The sequence below is a fragment of the Bos mutus genome, chromosome 6 (assembly GCF_027580195.1).
Source record: "Bos mutus isolate GX-2022 chromosome 6, NWIPB_WYAK_1.1, whole genome shotgun sequence".
Classification (NCBI taxonomy): Eukaryota; Metazoa; Chordata; class Mammalia; order Artiodactyla; family Bovidae; genus Bos; species Bos mutus.
In genome coordinates, this window is record NC_091622.1 from 9,374,402 (window position 1) to 9,397,362 (window position 22,961).

The window sequence follows — 22,961 nt, forward strand, 5'->3', positions numbered from 1 at the left end:
TTAAAGTACCCTACTATTCTTATGTTGCTGTCAATTTATCCCTTTAGCTTTGGTAATAATTATTTTATGCATTTGGTGCTCTTATGATAAGGGTGTATACATACATATATATACATATATGTACATATATGTGTACATATATATATATATTAATAACCACTCTTTATCTTGATAACTAACTTCATATACAGTTCATTTTTTAAAATTTTATTTTATTTTTAAACTTTACAAATTGTATTAGTTTTGCCAAATATCAAAATGAATCTGCCACAGGTATACATGTGTTCCCCATCCTGAACCCTCCTCCCTCCTCCCTCCCCATACCATCCCTCTGGGTCGTCCCAGTGCACTAGCCCCAAGCATCCAGTATCGTGCATCAAACCTGGACTGGCAACTTGTTTCATACATGATATTATACATGTTTCAATGCCATTCTCCCAAATCTTCCCACCCTCTCCCTCTCCCACAGAGTCCATAAGACTGTTCTATACATCAGTGTCTCTTTTGCTGTCTCGTACACAGGGTTATTGTTACCATCTTTATAAATTCCATATATATGCGTATACTGTATTGGTGTTTTTCTTTCTGGCTTACTTCACTGTGTATAATAGGCTCCAGTTTCATCCACCTCATTAGAACTGATTCAAATGTATTCTTTTTAATGGCTGAGTAATACTCCATTGTGTATATGTACCACCGCTTTCTTATCCATTCATCTGCTGATAGACATCTAGGTTGCTTCCATGTCCTGGCTATTATAAACAGTGCTGCGATGAATATTGGGGCACACGTGTCTCTTTCCCTTCTGGTTTCCTCAGTGTGTATGCCCAGCAGTGGGATTGCTGGATCATAAGGCAGTTCTATTTCCAGTTTTTTAAGGACTCTCCACACTGTTCTCCATAGTGGCTGTACTAGTTTGCATTCCCACCAACAGTGTAAGAGGGTTCCCTTTTCTCCACACCCTCTCCAGCATTTATTATTTGTAGACTTTTGGATCGCAGCCATTCTGACTGGTGTGAAATGGTATCTCATCATAGTTTTGATTTGTATTTCTCTGATAATGAGTGATGTGGAGCATCTTTTCACGTGTTTGTTAGCCATCTGTATGTCTTCTTTGGAGAAATGTCTATTTAGTTCTTTGGCCCATTTTTTGATTGGGTCGTTTATTTTTCTGGAGTTGAGCTGTAGGAGTTGCTTGTATATTTTTGAGATTAGTTGTTTGTCAGTTGCTTCATTTGCTATTATTTTCTCCCATTCTGAAGGCTGCCTTTTCACCTTGCTAATAGTTTCCTTTGATGTGCAGAAGCTTTTAAGTTTAATTAAGTCCCATTTGTTTATTTTTGCTTTTATTTCCAATATTCTGGGAGGTGGGTCATAGAGGATCCTGCTGTGATGTATGTCAGAGAGTGTTTTGCCTATGTTCTCCTCTAGGAGTTTTATAGTTTCTCATCTTACATTTAGATCTTTAATCCATTTTGAGTTTATTTTTGTGTATGGTGTTAGAAAGTGTTTTGGTTTCATTCTTTTACAGGTGGTTGACCAGATTTCCCAGCACCACTTGTTAAAGAGATTGTCTTTAATCTATTGTATATTCTTGCCTCCTTTGTCAAAGATAAGGTGTCCATATGCGCATGGATTTATCTCTGGGCTTTCTATTTTGTTCCATTGATCTATATTTCTGTCTTTTGCCAGTACCATACTGTCTTGATAACTGTGGCTTTGTAGTAGAGCCTGAAGTCAGGTAGGTTGATTCCTCCAGTTCCATTCATCTTTCTCAAGATAGCTTTGGCTATTCGAGGTTTTTTTGTATTTCTATACAAATTGTGAAATTATTTGTTCTAGCTCTGTGAAGAATACCGTTGGTAGCTTGATAGGGATTGCATTGAATCCATAAATTGCTTTGGGTAGTATACTCATTTTCACTATATTGATTCTTCCAATCCATGAACATGGTATATTTCTCCATCTATTAGTGTCCTCTTTGATTTCTTTCACCAGTGTTTTTTAGTTTTCTATGTATAGGTCTTTAGTTTCTCTAGGTAGATATATTCCTAAGTATTTTATTCTTTCCATTGCAATGGTGAATGGAATTGTTTCCTTAATTTCTCTTTCTGTTTGCTCATTATTAGTGTATAGGAATGCAAGGGATTTCTGAGTGTTGATTTTATATCCTGCAACTTTACTATAATCATTGATTAGTTCTAGTAATTTTCTGGTGGAGTATTTAGAGTTTTCTATGTAGAGGATCATGTCATCTACAAATAGTGAGAGTTTTACTTCTTCTTTTCCAATTTGGATTCCTTTTATTTCTTTTTCTGCTCTGATTGCCGTGGCCAAAACTTCCAAAACTATGTTGAATAGTAATGGTGAAAGTGGGCACCCTTGTCTTGTTCCTGACTTTAGAGGGAATGCTTTCAATTTTTCACCATTGAGGATAATGTTTTCTGTGGGTTTATCATATATAGCTTTTATTATGTTGAGGTATGTTCCTTCTATTCCTGCTTTCTGGAGAGTTTTTATCATAAATGGATATTGAATTTTGTCAAAGGCTTTCTCTGCATCTATTGAGATAATCATATGGTTTTTATTTTTCAATTTGTTAATATGGTGTATTACATTGATTTGCTGATATTGAAGAATCCTTGCATCCCTGGGATAAAGTCCACTTGGTCATGGTGTATGATCTTTTTAATGTGTTGTTGGATTCTGATTGCTAGAATTTTGTTAAGGATTTTTGCATCTATGTTCATCAGTGATATTGGCCTGTAGTTTTCTTTTTTTGTGGGATCTTTGTCAGGTTTTGGTATTAAAGTGATGGTGGCCTCACAGGATGAGTTTGGAAGTTTACCTTTCTCTGCAATTTTCTGGAAGAGTTTGAGTAGGATAGGTGTTAGCTCTTCTCTAAATTTTTGGTAGAATTCAGCTGTGAAGCCATCTGGACCTGGGCTTTTGTTTCCTGGAAGATTTTTGATTACAGTTTCAATTTCCGTGCTTGTGATGGGTGTGTTAAGATTTTCTATTTCTTCCTGGTCGAGTTTTGGAAAGTTGTACTTTTCTAAGAATTTGTCCATTTCTTCCATGTTGTGCATTTTATTGGCATATAATTGTTGATAGTAGTCTCTTATGATCCTTTGTATTTCTGTGTTGTCTGTTGTGATCTCTCCATTTTCATTTCTAATTTTATTGATTTGATTTTTCTCCCTTTGTTTCTTGATGAGTCTGGCTACTGGTTTGTCAATTTTATTTATCCTTTCAAAGAACCAGCTTTTGGCTTTGTTGATTTTTGCTATGGTCTCTTTTGTTTCTTTTGCATTTATTTCTGCCCTAATTTTTAAGATTTCTTCCCTTCTACTAACCCTGGGGTTCTTCATTTCTTCCTTTTCTAGTTGCTTTAGGTGTACGGTTAGGTTATTTATTTGACTTTTTTCTTGTTTCTTGAGGTATGCCTGTATTGCTATGAACTTTTCCCTTAGGACTGCTTTTACAGTGTCCCACAGGTTTTGGGTGGTTGTGTTTTCATTTTCATTCGTTTCTATGCAAATTTTGATTTCTTTTTTGATTTCTTCTGTGATTTGCTGGTTATTCAGCAGCGTGTTGTTCAGGCTCCATATGTTCAAATTTTTAATAGTTTTTCTCCTGTAATTGAGATCTAATCTTACTGCATTGTAGTCAGAAAAGATGCTTGGAATGATTTCTATTTTTTTGAGTTTACCAAGGCTAGATTTATGGCCCAGGATGTGATCTATCCTGGAGAAGGTTCCATGTGCGCTTGAGAAAAAGGTGAAATTCATTGTTTTGGGATGAAATGTCCTATAGATATCAATTACGTCTAACTGGTCTATTGTATCATTTAAAGTTTGTGTTTCCTTGTTATTTTTCTGTTTAGTTGATCTATCCATAGATGTGAGTGGGGTATTAAAGTCTCCCACTATTATTGTGTTATTGTTAAATTCTCCTTTCATACTTTTTAGCATTTGTCTTACATACTGTGTTGTTCCCGTGTTGGGTGCATATATATTTATAATTTTTATATCTTCTTCTTGGATTGATCCTTTGATCATTATGTAGTGACCTTCTTTGTCTCTTTTCACAGCCTTTGTTTAAAGTCTATTTTATCTGATATGAGTATTGCTACTCCTGCTTTCTTTTGGTCCCTATTTGCATGGAAAATCTTTTTCCAGCCCTTCACTTTCAGTCTGTATGTGTCCCATGTTTTGAGGTGGGTCTCTTGTAGACAACATATGTAGGGGTCTTGTTTTTGTATCCATTCAGCCAGTCTTTGTCTTTTGGTTGGGGCATTCAACTCATTTACGTTTAATGTAATTACTGATAAGTATGATCCCGTTGCCATTTACTTTATTGTTTTGGGTTCGAGTTTATACACCGTTTTTGTGTTTCCTGTCTAGAGAATATCCTTTAGTATTTGTTGGAGAGCTGGTTTGGTGGTGCAGAATTCTCTCAGCTTTTTCTTGTCTGAAAAGCTTTTGATTTCTCCTTCATACTTGAATGAGTTCCTTGCTGGGTACAATAATCTGGGCTGTACGTTATTTTCTTTCATTATTTTAAGTACGTCTTGCCATTCCCTCCTGGTTTGAAGAGTTTCTATTGAAAGATCAGCTGTTATCCTTATGGGAATTCCCTTGTGTGTTATTTGTTGTTTTTCCCTTGCTGCTTTGAATATTTGTTCTTTGTGTTTGATCTTTGTTAATTTGATTAATATGTGTTTTGGGGTGTTTCGCCTTGGGTTTATCCTGTTTGGGACTCTCTGGGTTTCTTGTACTTGGGTAATTATTTCCTTCCCCATTTTAGGGAAGTTTTCAACTATTATCTCCTCAAGTATTTTCTCATGGTTTTTTTTTTTTTTTTTCTCTTCTTCTGGGACCCCTATGATTGAATGTTGTAGCATTTAATATTGTCCTGGAGGTCTCTGAGATTGTCCTCATTTCTTTTAATTCGTTTTTCTTTTATCCTCTCTGATTCATTTATTTCTACCATTCTATCTTCTAATTCACTAATCCTATCTTCTGCCTCTGTTATTCTACTATTTTTGTTGCCTCCAGAGTGTTTTTAATTTCATTTATTGCATTATTCATTATATATTGACTCTTTTTATTTCTTCTAGGTCCTTGTTAAACCTTTCTTGCATCTTTTCAATCCTTGTCTCCAGGCTATTTATCTGTGATTCCATTTTGATTTCGAGATTTTGGATCAATTTCACTATCATTATTTGGAATTCTTTATCAGGTAGATTCCCTATCTCTTCCTCTTTTGTTTGGTTTGGTGGGCATTTATCCTGTTCCTTTATCTGCTGGGTATTCCTCTGTCTCTTCATCTTGTTTAAATTGCTGATTTTGGGGTGTCCTTTCTGTATTCTGGCAGTTTGTGGAGTTCTCTTTATTGTGGCCTTTCATCACTGTGTGTGGGTTTTTACAGGTGGCTTGTCAAGGTTTCCTGATTAGGGAAGCTTGTGTCGGTGTTCTGGTGGGTGGAGCTGTATTTCTTCTCTCTGGAGTGCAATGAAGTGTCCAGTAATGAGTTATGAGATGTCTATGGTTTTGGGGTGACTTTGGGCAGCCTGTATCTTGAAGCTCAGGGCTGTGTTCCTTTGTTGCTGGAGAATTTGCTTGGTATATCTTGCCCTGGAACTTGTTGGCCCTTGTGTGGTGCTTGGTTTCAGTGTTGGTATGGAGGCATTTGATGAGCTCCTGTCAATTAATGTTCCTTGGAGTCAGGAGTTCCCTGGAGTCAGGGTTTGGATTTAAGCCTCCTGCTTCCAGTTATTGGTCTTATTTTTACAGTAGTTTCAAAACTTCTCCTTCTCTACAGCACCATTGATAAAACATCTACGTTAAAGATGAAAAGTTTCTCTACCGTGAGGGTCACCCAGAGAGGTTCACAGCGTTACATGGAGAAGAGAAGAGGGAGGAGGGAGTTAGAGGTGACCCGAATGAGATGAGGTGGAATCAATAGTGGAGAGAGTGGGCTAGCCAATAATCACTTCCTTATGTGCACTCCACAGCTGGACCGCTCAGAGATGTTCATGGAGTTTTACAGAGAAGAGAAGACAGAGGAAGGAGACAGAAGTGGCCAGGAGGATAAAAGGGGGGAATGAAAAGGAGGGAGACAGATCCAGCCAGTAATCAGTTCCCTAAGTGTTCTCCACTGTCTGGAACACACAGAAATTCAGAGTTGGGTAGAGTAGAGAGGGGTTAGGGAGGAGACACAGGCAACCTGCTGGAGAAAAAGGAGAGTCCAAAGGGAGAGAGAGCAGTTAAGCCAGTAATCTCATTCCCTAGTGAAAAATGGGTACTGAAGATTGGGTTCTTAAAGGTACAAAATTGGTAACAAATACATAAAAGCAAAAATTAAAAATCTAGAGTAGAGTTTGGAATTTTAAAAATACGATGTTAAAGAAGAAGGAAAAGAAAGAGAAAAAAACGAACAAACAAAAACAAACAAGGTCACGAAAATTATAAAGAAAATATAGGTACAAAATTGATAACTAATACCAAAAAGTAAAGTTAAAAATCTAGAGTAGAGTTTGGAATTTCAAAAATACAACGTTAAAAAAAAAAAAGAAGAAAAAAAAAAAAGAGAGAGAAAAAAAAAAACAAAACAATGTAAAAAATATAAAGAAAATACAGGTACAAAATTGATATCAAATACCAAAAAGCATAAATTAAAAATCTAGAGTAGCGTTTGGAATTTCAGATATACAATGTTATATAAAAAAGAAGAAGAGAAAGAAACAGAGAAAAAAAAGTCACAGAAATTATAAAAAACTATAGGTACAAAATTGATAACAAATACCAAAAAGCTAAAATTAAAAATCTAGAGTAGAGTTTGGAATTTCATAAATACAATGTTAAAGAAAAAGAAGAAAAAAAAAAACAAGGTCAAAAAATTATAAAAATATATATATGAAGTTTGCTGAAAAAAAATAGGGCCTTTTTTTTTTTTTTTTTTTTTGCAAAGTAATAGGTTATAAAAGTGAAAATTAAAGGAATAATAGAGGACTTACAATTTTTTTTAAAATTAAAAAAAAAAAAGAAAGAATGATCATAAAAATAGTAAAAATATATCGAGGACTTCCTCTGGTTTTGTTGTGAGTATTGTGGGTTCAGCTCATTTTTGGCTAGTTCCTTGGTCCGATTTTTATTTCTCAAGATCTATAGGCCCCTTCCTATGTAGTCGGTAGTAACCACAGGGTTTTAATCTATTGCCTGTAGCTTCCAAGGCGGTTCCCTCTGTTATAGCTTCTTCTGTTTGCTGGACTCTTCAGTGTCTGGTTTCCGCCCTGACACAAAGGGGACGGTGGAGGACACTTTCTTTTTTTTCTTTTTAGGCTCACTTGTTCAGTCGCGCTGTGGGGAGGGAGGGATGCCGCAAACAAGTAACACTGGCGCGTGCTCGCAGTGACTCAGCCACTCTGGGTCTGCCCCCGCTCACGGCGCGTGTAGCCTCCCTGCCCACACTGCTCAGGCTCTAGGTTGTTCTGCCGGGAACCATCTGTGGCCAGCCCTGGGCTGCCTGCACCTCCCAGGTCCAAGCCATTCAGGTTCAGGCACTCGGGTAGTCCTCAGAGGCACAGACTCAGTTGGGCCTGCGTTTTGTGCCCTTCCTAGGTCGGAGCAGCTCAGGTGATGAGGTGTTCAGCGAGCGCAATTGCTGTGACTTATCGCCTCCCTGCTGCTCGGTTATCTAGGTGTACAATCGGCACACCTTCTCAGGGAGATGTTGACCGTCCAGACCCCCAAGAAGTTTAGTTAGCAAAGAAGCCTGCTTAATAGTTTTATAGATAATGTCTCTCTGGGGCTGTGATTGCCCCCTTCCAGCTCTGGCTGCGTGTCACCGGAGGGGGAAGGTCTGCAGCCAGCTATCTCTGTTCAGTCCTTTGTTCCGTGCGTGGGCCTGGCAGTGTCTTAGGTTAGGGCTGGCTTTTCATATGATAGATATCCCACAGTCTGGTTTGCTAGCCCAGATTATTTTGCTCAGATAGCACTCAGGGTATTCAGGCAAGGTCCTTACTCTAAGCGATGCAGCCCGCGCTGCGCCTCCCTGCCCAGCCCCCGCTTGCTAATGGCGTGTGCAGGTGTCTGTGCTGCTTTTCTGCTGGGGGAGTTACCGTAGGGCTTGCAATCTGCGAGTTTTAATTGTTTATTTATTTTTTCTCCCTGTTATGTTGCCCTCTGTGCTTCCAAAGCTTGGCACAGATTCAGCAGTGAGGTTTCCTGATGTTTGGAAACTTCTCTCTTTTTAAGACTCCCTTCCCAGGATGGAACTCTGTCCCTCCCTCTTTTGTCTCTTTTTTTGTCTTTTATATTTTTTCCTACCTCCTTTCGAAGACTTGGGTTGCTTTTCTGGGTGCCTGATGTCCTCTGCCGGCATTCAGAAGTTGTTTTGTGGAATTTACTCGGCGTTTAAATGCTCTTTTGATGAACTTGTGGGGGAGAAAGTGTTCTCCCCCTCCCCTCTGCCATCTTGGCTCCTCCCTCCTACAGTTCATTTTTGATTCATATTTTTTTTTGGCTTGAAGTTATTTAGTCTGCTATGAGTAAGGCTATACTTGCCTTCTTTTGGCTATCATTTGCTTGGACACACATCTTCCATCCCTTTACATTTAGCCTTTGTTCATCTTTGGAGCTGAGGTGAGTTTCCTGGAAGGAACATCTAGTTAGTTTTTGTTTTATAATTCACTCAGCCACTTCTCTGATGGATTAATGCAATCTGTTTACATTTAGAGTGATTATTATGAGGACTTAGTACTGATATTTTATCTTTTTTTTTTTTTCCTGGTTGCATTGTACATTTTTTTTTCCCTTGTGTTTCTATTTGAAATGCTGGTTTGATGGTTTTCTATAATGATTTCCTCAGTTTCATTTTTTTATGTTCTGTGTCCCTAGATTTATGTTTTCTGGTTACTATGGTGTTTGTATAAAACATCTCATAGATAAAATAGTCTTTATTCTGCTGAGAGCATCTTATCCTCATTTACCTATTTGAGATTCATCCTTTTCCTCTTTTTCTTTTATGTTTTTGTTGTCTCAAACTGTCTGTTTATATGGGAATCTATTATCAAATTGAAGTAGCTATAGTTGTTATTTCTACTTTTTCTTCCCTTTAAACTGTATTCTATTATAAATCATTTAAAAACCTATTGTGATAAAGAGTTGAAGTTTTCTGATTTTGTCTATTTATTACCTTATTCATAGTTTTATGTATTTTTGTTTTTGCTAGAAGATGTACTGTTGATGAATTCCTTCACATTTCTTTGGGAAATTTTTATTTCTCTTTCATATCTGAGCAATAATTTTTATAGAGTATACTTGGGTCAAAGTTTTAATCTTTCAGTATTTTGAGAATACCGTTCCACTCCCTCTTGGTATATAGATTTTCTGCTAAGAATTCTGCTGATAGCCTAATGGGAATTCTTTTGTAAGTTACCACCCTGGTTACATTTAAAATTCTTTCTCTTACATTGACCTTTGTCTTATTTTAATATAATGTGCCCTGAGAACTTCATCTTCTTCTTTTTTTTTTTTCATTTAGGCAATTAGAGGTTGTCCTTGACTCACGGGCTTTATATAGTTTCTTTATACAGTTTTTGAGATTTTGGAAGTTCTCGTCTATTATTTCTTTAAATTAACACTCTGCTGTCTTCACCCTCCCTTCTCATTTTGGGATACCTATTACAATAATGTTGCCCTTCCTAAAAGCATCTGGTATCTCTTAAGAGAATTTCCTCATTTCTTTATGTCTTATTTTTCCTTCCACATAGACTTCTAGATATCTATCTTTAAACTACCAAGCTTTGTTTCTATATGGTCTTCTCTATTTCTGGTGCTTTTTAATGCATCTTTCATCTTGTTTATTGATTTATTCAGCTACAAAATTTCTGTTTGTTTCTTTTTAGAGTTTCATTCTCTTTGGTAAAGTAGTCCTTCTGTTCATTAATTTTTATTCTTGAACAAAATTCTGCCTTTCTAATCTTTTTTGTAGCTCAGTAACTTTTTTCATGACAACTATTTTGAACACTCTATCAGGTAGATTCCAGTATTTTATGGTATTTAATCTCAGTTTCTGGAGAACTATCATCCATTTGTGGTACAGTGTTACTGCGGTTCTTCATGGTTTTGATGAATTTTTCCTCTGCCAGTACATAGATGCAAACACCTTTCTGCCTGATTCTAAGATTCAACATGTTAGAAATTAGAGACTTTAGTTTTCTAGCAGGTATATATACCACAAGTATTTGGTTTCTCTTACTTGAGCTGCCTCTGATTTTATCTGCAAGACTGCATTTTCCAGGCTCTACCTCCTCTACCAGAGATGTAGCACTGTGCCCTTATTATTGCTTCCTGTGACTCTGGAGTCATTGGTGTCTTGCTTCTGTCAGTGTTGCTGATATTGCTGCCTGGTGTACTAGGGTGATGGGATCTTCTCTTGAGGCTGGGAGTCCCTATCATATGCTCTGCTGCCTCACGGAAGGAGGGAGGGAGCCAGGGTTGTATGGGCATCTCAACCATGTCCATTGTTGTATGGTTGGTGGGCTTTGTCATTGAGGATGGTGGGTTTGGGCCCAGAGTCATGGGTGTCTTGGCATTTGGAAGAAGAGTCTCAGGCCCCATTGCCACTGCTGGTCAGTTATCTGTGGCTGCAGGTGCTGCTGTGGCCAGGAGACAAGTCATGCACACATCCTCCCCTGCTACAACCAGCTTTTCTGGATCCATGTGCTCAGATGTTACAGCAAGGGAGCTGAAATTGGTAGCACCACATCTGCTATTTTCTCAGTTCTTCTTCCTCTATGTTGTCCATCCACTCACCTTTAGCTGCACAGATGTGTGGAATTCTCCAACATCCTGGTGTGTTAGGCAGAGGTACCTATTTTATATTGTGTATATTTTACTGGTTGCAGATTTAACAGGAGAGACAAAGGTAGCTTTTCACTTCATCATGTTGCTGTTATTACACACAGACTTCTCAAGTAATTTAAAATTAGGTAAGTTAACTGCTTTGGTTGTTTGATTCTAAGTAACTGATTTTGCTTATTCCCCTAATTCTATTCACTCTTTGAACATTCTGAAAATATTTGCTTTCAGACCTGTTATCTGGAAAAAAAACACTAGGAAAGGAAAATATTTCAAAGGAGTAAAGTTTATCTATGACCCCAGTGATATATCTTTTCAAATGATACTTTCTTCTTTGAAAGCAAAGTCTTAGAAACTCAGTAATAAAATAGAACTATATTTTCTATGATTTCACAACCAGTTGAATTTTGGTAACTATTCTTCTCTTGAACTTTCATGGTATCAAGAAATATATTCCTGGATTATCTGTCTTCCTAAATTTCTTCTGAGAAGTTAAAATAGTTTACAAATAGGAGTGACTTCCTAGGCATATTGAAAGGGAATTTCAAAAGGTTGCCTGTAGTATTCTAGAAATATTTATGAAAATAGACTTTCCACATAACTGTGCAAAAGCATTCAGAGCCTCAGAAATTTTGGTTTCAAGGAAAGTCATATTTTTAATAATTCCTTTCAGCATAGTTTCCATGTCCATATTAGTCATTTATTGCCTGTAGAAAGATTTGAGGATATTGCCCCTTGGTGCTATATTCTGTTTTCTTTCCTTAAACTATTATCAACAATTTACCAACAACCCAGCTTTTGTAGGCTTAAAACAAATTTAATTTTTCTTTAGCAGTTGATGAGGCTGCAAGTGAGAAAGAATAGCCAGGTTTTTAGAGAAATAAACCTTTATATTTCTGACAGAATGAAAAACAACCTGCTATGAGCAAAAAAAAAAAAAAATCCCAAATAAACATGAAGAAAACAAAAACAGTGGTATCATACTGTCTCCATGTAAAGATCAATTTGCGTGTAAGAAACAGCTCACCCCACTAGGAAAGTGACTAGTTCAGAGTCACTCATAATGAACATCCCCAACACACACACACACACACACACACACAGAAATATACACATACTTTTATACACACAAATTCAAACACACACATACACACACACAGAAATATACACATACTTTTATACACACAAATTCAAACACACTAACAAATATTTTCACATATTTGTTCATATTCTTACGTATACTCATAAATCCATATACAGAAGGCTCAGAAATCCCTTAGGATACTAGCTATTCCTTTTTATCATTTTCTGTTACTTGAAAGAAAGTGAAAATGAAAGTTGCTCAGTCATGTCCAACTCTTTGCGACCCCATGGACTGTAGCTTGCCAGGTTCCTCTGTCCATGGAATTCTCCAGGCAAGAATACTGGAGTGGGTTGCCATTTTCTCCTCCAGGGGATCTTCCCAAACCAGGGATCGAACCCAAGTCTCCTGCATTGCAGGTGGATTCTTTACCATCTGAGCCACCAGGGAAGCCTCTTCTATTAATTGCAGTATACTTAATAGAAAGTTTCATATATCTGATATGACCAATAAATACTGGATAAATATTAAAGATTAAAATATCCCAAGAAAGCTTGCAATATAAGATTTTTACTGCAATTCTATTTGCTTATTCCAGATCTAGAACAAGTGGGGATTCTATTGTTGTTGCAAAATGAAAGTAACAAAATTTTGGAATTTGCATTTCTGAGGTTATAAACAATCTTGACTTAGTGAAATGTCTCTATTACGAAACACATACATGCATACATATCTGCCTACCTACATACATATACAAAGCAGGGACAGAAAAATTCAATAGAGAGGACAAGGATTTTTAATTTTGAGAATGGCATTGAAACATGTATAATATCATATATGAAACGAATCGCCAGTCCAAGCTCGATGCATGATATTGGTTGCCTGGAGCTGGTGCACTGGGATGACCCAGAGGGATGGTACAGGGGAGGGAGGAGGCAGGGGGGTTTGGGATGGGAAACACATGTATACCTGTGGTGGATTCATGTTGATGTATGGCAAAACCAATACAATATTGTAAAGTAATTAACCTCCAATTAAAATAAATAAATTTATATTAAAAAAAATTTTGGTCCTATGGACAGGGTTTTAACAGTGCTGGGAAGGATTGGGGGCAGGAGGAGAAGGGGAAAAGAGAAGATAAGATGGCTGGATGGCATGGGTTTGGGTAGACTCCTGGAGTTGGTGATGGACAGGGAGGCCTGGCGAGCTGCAATTCATGGGGTTGCAAAGAGTCAGACACGACTGAGTGACTGAACTAACTATGAACTAACTATTTTCTTTATATTATTTTGCCCAATACTTACAAATGTAGGCATTTGAAAATTTCAATTTGTGTTTTCAATAGATGCCATGACCCTAACCCTAACCCTAACTTTCGCCATAACTGGTGTTCAATGAATGTTTGTTGAAAGGCTTAATTAGTGACTTTTTGATATGTGCCAAAAATTAGGTATCTGAAAGCTTTGTCCCCAAAGAAATATTCAGAAGTACTGAAGTTTGGAGAAGAAAAAGGAGATTTTACTCATTCTATCAAATTATAAACACTGATCACCAACTAAATAAGATCTAAAGGAGGAAAATGAGATTTCTCTAATAGAAGAAGATAGAAGTACTATGAAAATTCATACCAAGAATTATTTTACAATTATACTAGATCAGTGAATGTCATATCTTAACCTTCTTAGCAAATTCAACTTTTAATACAACTATGAATTGATTTTCCAATATCATTGCAGTTAAAGGTTCCAAGATCAATGCACATGGGGTAATTTCATTCAGAAAACAGAATGATGTTTGAGATGATTTGGTTTTAAACATTAAATTGTCTAAAATTGATTTGTATTCTTAGGATTTCTGTCTAGACAATTCAGGTAGACAATGAATATTTTGCCTCTTTTTAAAATGGAAACTGTTCATATTTGTTTTTGAGATTATGTTTGTTAAAAGAAAAATGCCCTAAGGAAATAGCAACCCTATTCTTTGTCACATAGAACAAGCATTTGAAAATCACCAACGAATAATTTTTATGTTAGGCAATAAAAATAGATACTTTACTAATTTAAATACTGTACCATACACCATTAGTTGCACAATGATAATATTAAATTGCAGTTAAGTCCTTGATTCAAATTAAATAGAGGGGGCAATTTTTTATTCATTGTCAGTTAAATCAAAAATAAATAAATAGTCATTTGTGTTGAATAGATCCTATTGACATATGTCTAAATAAAACTCTTTCAAAATTCTTGAAACATGTTTCTGAGTTAACTACAGAGAAATATCAATAATTTACCTAGAAGTACCCATTGACATTTAATTAACTAACGCTAACTATTTACACACAAGTTAAATACCTATCTGAGCAACCTAATTGAAGTGTTTCTGTGATGCTTTTATTGATTCAACTAACAACTTTTATCAAGTATCTCATCAGTTTTAGCTGTCTAGAGTAACAGCAACAAGCTTTACTATAACCATATCACACAGTAAATGTCTAAAATCATATTTTTTTTGTATAGGTGAGTACTAGTCATCCAAACTCACAGATAGTTGGATGTTCCACTAATATTATTCATCTAAATAAATTTATTCAAAAACATTAAATAAGGCTAAGGAGAATGAGTAATTTTAAAAAATATAAATAATGGTTTTAGAAGTATTAATTTGTGATTATATAAGCATAACCACTAAATTTATTCTATATTCCAAATCTACTAAGCAACCAGCACTTTTTTTACTCAGTACTCAAACATTCAAGTTATTTAAACTATAAATACTAAGCACAAGCATCCCAAAGGATTACATCATACAGCAAATATATTTTAGCATAAAAACAGCTATTGAAACAGTTTTCACATCCATCTTCATGTGATACAAAGTGCAGTATGAGTCAACTAACCTCTCACACAGCACTCGCATCTGAAATTAAACACTTCAATTGTAGTAATAAAATGTCAATTAAAAAGAGAAAGCATAAAGTTTTTTTGTAAATCTTACACCCCTTACTTACTGTTAACAAATATATATATTCCATTATTTACTGCTAAGTTCAAAAATGATCTTAGCCTAGTTAAAATTGTTCAGTTTCTTCCAGCTTAGTTCATTATGTACATATTGTTAGAATGTCATTGTTTTGTTTGTAGATGCTGGCTTTTCTGCATACAAAAATATTATGTGATATATTAAACACGCCAAAATGATGCAATGATTACTTTAATGCATCAAATATTTAAAAGTACCTAATTATCTTGGGTATCCTATAAATACTTTAGTATGGTCTGCTATGAACTGAATATCTGTGTCCCCTCAAAATTTATACGTTGAAATCTTAACTCTTAAGTTGATGGTAGTTAGAAGCTGGGACTTTGGGAGGTAATGGTGTCATGAGAATGAATTCCTCATGAATGAGATTAGAGCCCTGATAAAAGAGACCCCACAGAACTTTCTAGTTTTCTTTCAGTCATATGAGGATTCAAGGAGAAGATGACAGTCTTCAATTGAAAAAGAAACCTCAGCAGAACCCAACCATGCAGATGCCTTGATCATAGACTTTCTAAGCTCCCAAATCATGAGAAAAAATTATGTTGTTTATAAGACACCCAGTTTATGGTAATTTGTTATAGCAGTCCAAACCGAAGAGACAGGGACAAAACATTTAAGTCAGAAAAATTAGGTATTTTTAATTTCTAGGCTCAAATTTCTTAATTTTGGCTGCTAGCTTCAGGTCTAACTAATTACCCAGTAGCACTTCTCCATGTGGATAAGATGACAGAGCATCAACAAACTCTTTATCAAAATCAATACTATGTAGAAGTGTTGTGATCTAAAAATGAACAAACAAAAACAACAGAATAATCAGGAAATACAGTTCTGGTAAAATACTACTAACAGATATATAGGAGATATGCCAATTTCCCTAAATGTTTCAATAATACCTTTTACATCATTTTTTTTTTCATTTTGGAATTTAATCCAGAAGCATGAATTGCATTTACTTGTAATGGAGAGCAATTTGAGTTTCTGATCATGTTTATCTGATAATAGATAGTAATTTAAAACAAATAAAGTATATGATAAAATTAAAATGTCCTAAATTGTTAGGGCAAGATGTGACATTCACTGATCTAGTATAATTGTAAAATTATTCTTATGGATGGCATGCAGTTCATGGATGAAAGAACAGCAACAGAAAGTTGATTTACGAGCACTGATACTTGTAAATCTGTAAGTCTACTGGCAGGAAATTGGTGCCTATTTTCCCAGGAAGTAGAAAGCAAGCTTATCTCCTAAATGTTAGAAATGAGGTTGGAGAGTCAGAAGTATAAGTGACTGGAAACTTTTTAAGTAGTGTTGTGAAAAGAATGAGAAAGCTGATGAAGGAAATGAAAGGTTGTTCTGCAATATTTGGGGCAAACACGAAATTGGACAGTTTAAATTTTATAGTGGCAACAGTCTTTAAGTTTGTATGATTCACTGTGGCAGTGTATAGTGGCCTCAGAGTGGCAGAGAAAATGCACATTTGGAATTTCCCAGGACAGACATTTTTCCAGGTGAGTTAAAAACATGTAGAGTGAGGAAAATGAGTGAAATTTTCAATGAAAGTGCTTGAGTGATATACCATGTAGTCTTGTTGGGGAGCCAAAAACAAAAAACAAATAATGGTGGAATAACTACAAGGGTGGGGAACAAACACATATGAAAGAAAACAAGTAGAGTAGATACATTTTAAAAAGAACAAACTAAGATATTCAATTAAGAACTGAAATTCTCAATAGGCCAAATGTTTGGTGGGGGTAGACAAGATGCAAAGATAACAAAATATTGTAGAGAAATGATTTAGAGGCTCACATTATTAAAAGTACAGATGCAGCTTTGAGGAACGGTATCTGGTGGCTTTTGCTGAAAATGACACTGACTAGTCAGTAAGTGTGTATTGTCGGAAATTCCATATGAAATATGAAGTCTGTAGAAATATGGACAATATTCAACTAGAGAAACAGACATAATATAGGTTCCAATCCCACAATACATAAAGGAAGTTTATCTGACCATAATAATGTAAAGAAATGTGCTGAAGCAGGTAGCATTAGCCTTAAAGAAGCAAGAAAACTTTACAAAATATAAATGAGAAGAGAAGGCATCAAGCACATCTGAAATTTCAACTTTCAAATTTTAATCAAAAAGGGTAAGCAAGAGAGGAAGAGCATAGTTGTCATTATCACACTAAAACAAAGAGAATGTAGATGGGAAAATTAAGAATGAGAGTTTGTTTAACAAAGGACAGAGAGTCCAAAATATACAGTGAAAAAAATTTGGAGAGAAGAGATGGGGGAAGCCTAGTTAGGAAAAATGAAAGTACAGATAACTATGAGACAGAAAGCATGCATACAAAAAAGATGATAGTGGTAACTGACAGTATGATTTTGTAAAACCTTAGCAAAGATAGTGATTAGAGATCACCCAGAGCGTTTAGGTTCCCAGGTGGTGGTAGTGGTAAAGAACCTGTCTGCCAACACAGGAGACATAAGAGATGTGGGCTCAGTCCTCTTGTCAGGAAGATCCAGGGGGAGGAAATGGCAAACCACTACAGTATGCTTGCCTGGAGAATCCCAAGGACAGAGGCGCCTGATGGGCTACAGTCCATGGGGTCACAAAGATTCGGACATGACTGAAGACGCTTAGCACACATGCACAGAGTAATTAGGTGTTTCTGATTGTATTTTATTCTTAATAGCACAAACCAGCCTACTTTGAAGAAGAATCTGTGGTTTGGATTCACTGTACTTTAAACGTGTTCTGAGGCTCCAGATAGAGGCTCTGAATTTACATCAATTTTATTTACACTCTTCAGTTCAGTTAATTAGTGGTGTCTGACTCTTTGTGACCCCATGGACTGCAACACACCAAGCTTCCCTGTCCATCACCAACTCCCAGAGCCTGCTCAAATTCATGTCCATTGAGTCAGTGATGCCATCCAACCATCTCATCCTCTTCTGTTCCTGCCTTCAATCTTTACCAAAATCAGGGTCTTTTCTGATGAGTCATTTCCTCAAAGTATTGGAGCTTCAGCTTCAGTATCAGTCCTTCCAATGACTCTTCAGGACTGATTCCCTTTAGGATTGACTGGTGTGATCTCCTTGCAGTCCAAGGGACTCTTAAGTCTTCTGCAACATCACAGTTCAAAAGCATCAATTTTTCGGCATTCACCTTTCTTTATTTTGCACATCCATACATGACCACTGCAAAAAACATACCTTTGATTAGATGGAACTTTGTCAGCAAAGTAATGTCTCTGCTTTTTAACATGCTGTCTAGGTTTGTCATAGCTTTTCTTCCAAGGAACAATCATCTTTTAATTTCTTGGATGCAGTCAGCATCTGCAGTGATTTTTGAGGCCAAGAAAATAAAGTCTGTCACTGTTTCCATTGTTTCCCATCTATTGGCCATGAAGTGATGGGACCAGAGGCCATGACCTTAGTTTTCTGAATGTTGAGCTTTAAGACAGCTTTTTCACTCTCCTATTTTACTTTCATCAAGAGGCTCTTACTTCCTCTTCAATTTCTGCCATAAGGGTGGTGTCATCTGCATACCTGAAGCTACTGATATTTCTCCTGGCAATCTTGATTCCAGCTTGTGCTTCTTCCAGCCTGGCATTTTGCATGATGTACTCTGCACATAAGTTAAATAAGCAGGGTGACAATATACAGCCTTGATGTGCTCCTTTCCCATGTTCATGTTCTAACTGTTGGTTCCATGTCCAGTTCTAACTGTTGCTTCTTGACCTGCATACAGATTTCTCAGGAGGCAGGTAAGGTGGACTGGTATTCTCCTCTCTTTAACAATGTTCCACAGTTTGTTGTGATCCACATTCAAAGACTTTAGTGTAGTCAATGAAACAGAAGTATGTGTTTTTTGTTTGTTTGTTTTTAATTCTCTTGCTTTTTTGATGATCCAGTGGACATTGGCAACTTGATCTCTGGTTCCTCTGCCTTTCTAAATCAAGCAACATCTGGAAGTTCTTGGTTCAGACACTATTGAAGACTAGCTTGGTGAATTTTGAGCACTACTTTGCTAGTGTGTGAGATGAGTGCAATTATGTGGTAGTTTGAACATTCTTTGGCACTCCCTTCTTTGGGATTGGAATGAAAACTGATCTTTTCAAGTGACCACTGCTGAGTTTTCCAAATTTGCTAACACATTGAGTGCAGCACTTTCACAGCATCATCTTTTAGGATTTGAAATAGCTCAACTGGAATTCCATAACCCCCACTAGCTTTCTTCATAATGATGTTTCCTAAGGCCCACATGATTTCGCACTCCAGGATGTCTGAATTGATCACACCATCGTGGTTATCTGGGTCATGAAGATCTTTTCTGTACAGTTCTTCTGTATATTCTTGCCAACTCTTCTTAATATCTTCCATTTCTATTATGTCAAATACTATTTCTGTCTTTTACTGTGCTCATCTTTGAATGAAACGTTCCCTTGGTATCTCTAATTTTCTTGAAGAAACTCTAGTCTTTCTCATTTTATTGTTTTCCTCTATTCCTTTGTATTGATCACTTATGAAGACTTTTTCCTCTCTCATGAATATTTACAGTCATAGTTTTAGAGAATTAAAGTATTTACTTTCAGAAAACTTAGAAACAGTCTAAAATAGAAAGTGGAGGTATCTGTATCTGCTCAGTGTGAGATCTTGGGCCTAAGTGAGGGTGAGGAGGGGACAGTAAAGGTGTTAATGAGGGGCAGGGAATGGATATAAGAGGGACATTGCAGTATGGATTTTCAGAGCCTGAGCATAAGTATTCAGAATACAATAATAGAAGAAGAGCAACAGAAGGGATAGAATATTGTTTAGTGAAACAGTTCAAATAAATACATTTACATAAATAAAATAATAATAATAACTAAGCTTCTAAAATAAGGATCCTGTACAGGTGAGATATTCTGTCTCTTAATTTTGGTGCTGATTTCATTGACATGCAAGTTTCCGTGTGAATTTAATTTTTCATTTTTCTGGGATATGCATTTGTTGTAATGTCAAAGATTTTTCCTAAGGTTATTTTGTAGAAGTTTTATAATTTTATATTTAAATCGATGAATTGCTTTGAATTAATGTGTATGTGGTCCTAGGTTTTCTTCTAAATGTTTTAGAGCTTTACCTTTTACATTTAAATCCATGATCTATTTTCAATTGAAATTTGTATTTATTGTGAATTAATTGGTTGCTTTTTTTTGTTTCTGATTTTTTATTTTGTTTTGATTTTTGCCTAAGGAACTGTTGTTGCTTCAGCACTTATCCATATTGAACACTTATCAAACTAATATGCATGAATTGCATATATGGTCTATATTTGCCAAAATTCATTGGGAAAAAAGTACACATTTTGCAAATGTAGCCTCAATCTTGATATTTTAAATTCATATATTTTTATCACTAAACTTTATATAATCAGTTTTTCACTTTTTCTTCAGTTTTTCACCCTACATATATTTGTCATGTATCACTTAGTTTGAAAGCTTTAGGAATATAGAAACAACAAAAAAATATTTTATTGTTAACTTGAGAAAAAGTAACAATAATTCCAACACTGCTTAAAAATATGATATATATAATTACTAAGGATCTATAAACATGGAATCCTTACTAGCTAAAAATCACCAAGAAAGGGCTAATAAAAAATTCAGTCTTTTTTTTAAGCCCTGCATTTTCAAGAGGTATATGAACACACTTGTTAATTAATCAAGACACTCATAATAAACCAGAAATATTTATTTTCCTGCTATAATTATTACAGTCCACTCACAATGTCCAATTCTATTCCATTACATAATTTTTCAATTTTCCCCCTTTAAAATGGATGTGATGAAATACACTAAAAAGAAGGATGAAGCTTGCTCCATATATAATTATATGTATAATTGCATCTATATATAATATACATATAATTATATATTAACTATATTAATATATAATTACATATTATATATGTATATATATAAAAACAAAGTCTAATGGCCTCCTAAATTTTGAGGATTCACATCAATCAGATAATATAGATAGATCTATACCAGCTGAATATATCAAAATATATGTGTACAGTTAATGAAGTAATCTTTTCTTCCACTAGAGACCTAAAATATCTCTTGCCTATATTTTATTGGCACACTGCATTAGTAACTTCCAGTTTTACAGAATGTCATGCTGATACAGCTTAAAAGATAAGATTAAATATAACTTGGCTTTATCTTTATAAAGAATTCTGTGACTAGCTCTGGTATAAATTGAGCATGAAATGAATGTATTACTGCAAAAGCGTGAAAATAAAACCCATTATAAACTAGAAATTAATCGTTGTAATGGCAAATCATTTTGTAAACTGCAGGATTTATTTGAGATTGCTTTGCTTTATTCTTTTTAAAGGTTTGCTGAAAAGCAATCACTTACTCTTTTCTCTTTAGTTTTATTACTTATGACTTTCATATGAATGTTTACCTCAACTATCTGGTATATATTTGAAGAACTAATTGGTTTATAAAGTTCCTTTGTATTGATTATTATGCTCTGTATGTGCCTTTCACATATCTTTTAAAAATCTCTACTGGATGCTTGGGGCTGGTGCACTGGGATGACCCAGAGGGATGGTATGGGGAGGGAGGAGGGAGGAGGGTTCAGGATGGGGAACACATGTATACCTGTGGTGGATTCATTTCGATATTTGGCAAAACCAATACAATATTATAAAGTTTAAAAAATAAAATAAAATAAATCTCTATCTATGACCTGAAATTGTCATAAAATAAAATTTCTAATTAAGCATAAATCATGTAAAATTAAAATTTCATTCCTTGATATGTAAAACAGGATGGGTTAAGTCACTATAACTACTAAAGCAAATCCTTTGTGAGTTTTACTCTGAAATTCTTAAATTTCCTTGTGTCACAGCCATACCATTAAGGTATGGAATAGTAGCAAGCAAGTGCATTGCTGTCTATTAAGTGAGTTTATGTATCTTTAGTTAACCTTGGGGGACATCAGTGTTATTCTGAACAAATGATCAAGTTAGAGATTATTATATCTATATATCTATATATATATCTGTAAAAATCTGAAACTATTGTATATTTTTTGTAAAATAATTTTGTATAGCTTTTAAATCAAATGTTAACATTATATAAAGAGAAAAGTTCCTACTTAAACAATGTACATGTATTTATGAAAAATATTTTCCAGTAAAAATATATTTCTAAGTAAAAATAGGAATGAGTCAAGTCACACTTTTTAACCAGAATACACATGTACACAAAAAACTTACGAATATAAAAATCTAACACATTATAATTTCTAACACATTAAAAATATTATAGTAAATATTGGGCTTTTCAAAGGAGGTAGGTGACAGTCATTTGATGAAACATAAGAAACGCACACATAGCTGAGTTTCATAAACAAAGGCAGAAGGCAATCATATTCAGAAGTTGTAAGTGAAGACATAGTTAAAAACTGTGACTTGGAGGGACACCAGAGATGAAGGGCATCAGCTCTCTGTTTTGTATTTAATTCCTTCCTAAAATTCTCAGAGAACACTGAGAATAAGCTCTTTCGAGGCAGAGCATGAAGTCAGGCCAAACCAAAAGGAAGATCATGGGGCAAATGAGTATACAGCTCTGTATTGTTTCCCCTTGCTTATGTAAATAATTAACATTCAGGTGTCAGTTTTTTGGTGATCTAACAAGGCAACACTCAAACTTCAATGAGACTTCCAAATTACATTAAATACTTGTTTACCATTTGCATGTGAACTATTAATAATTAGAGAAATAGAACTGGAACAGAACAGACTATATAAGATTTATATAATTCAATTTAATTTTTTCCTTTTATATAATACTAGCATATGATGTTTAAATAATAGACCCATTCATGCAACTGCAGTAGATCCCAATGATAATCCTGTACAAACATTTATGTTTGTAATAGAAGAAAAAATATACTCAATACTTAATTTCT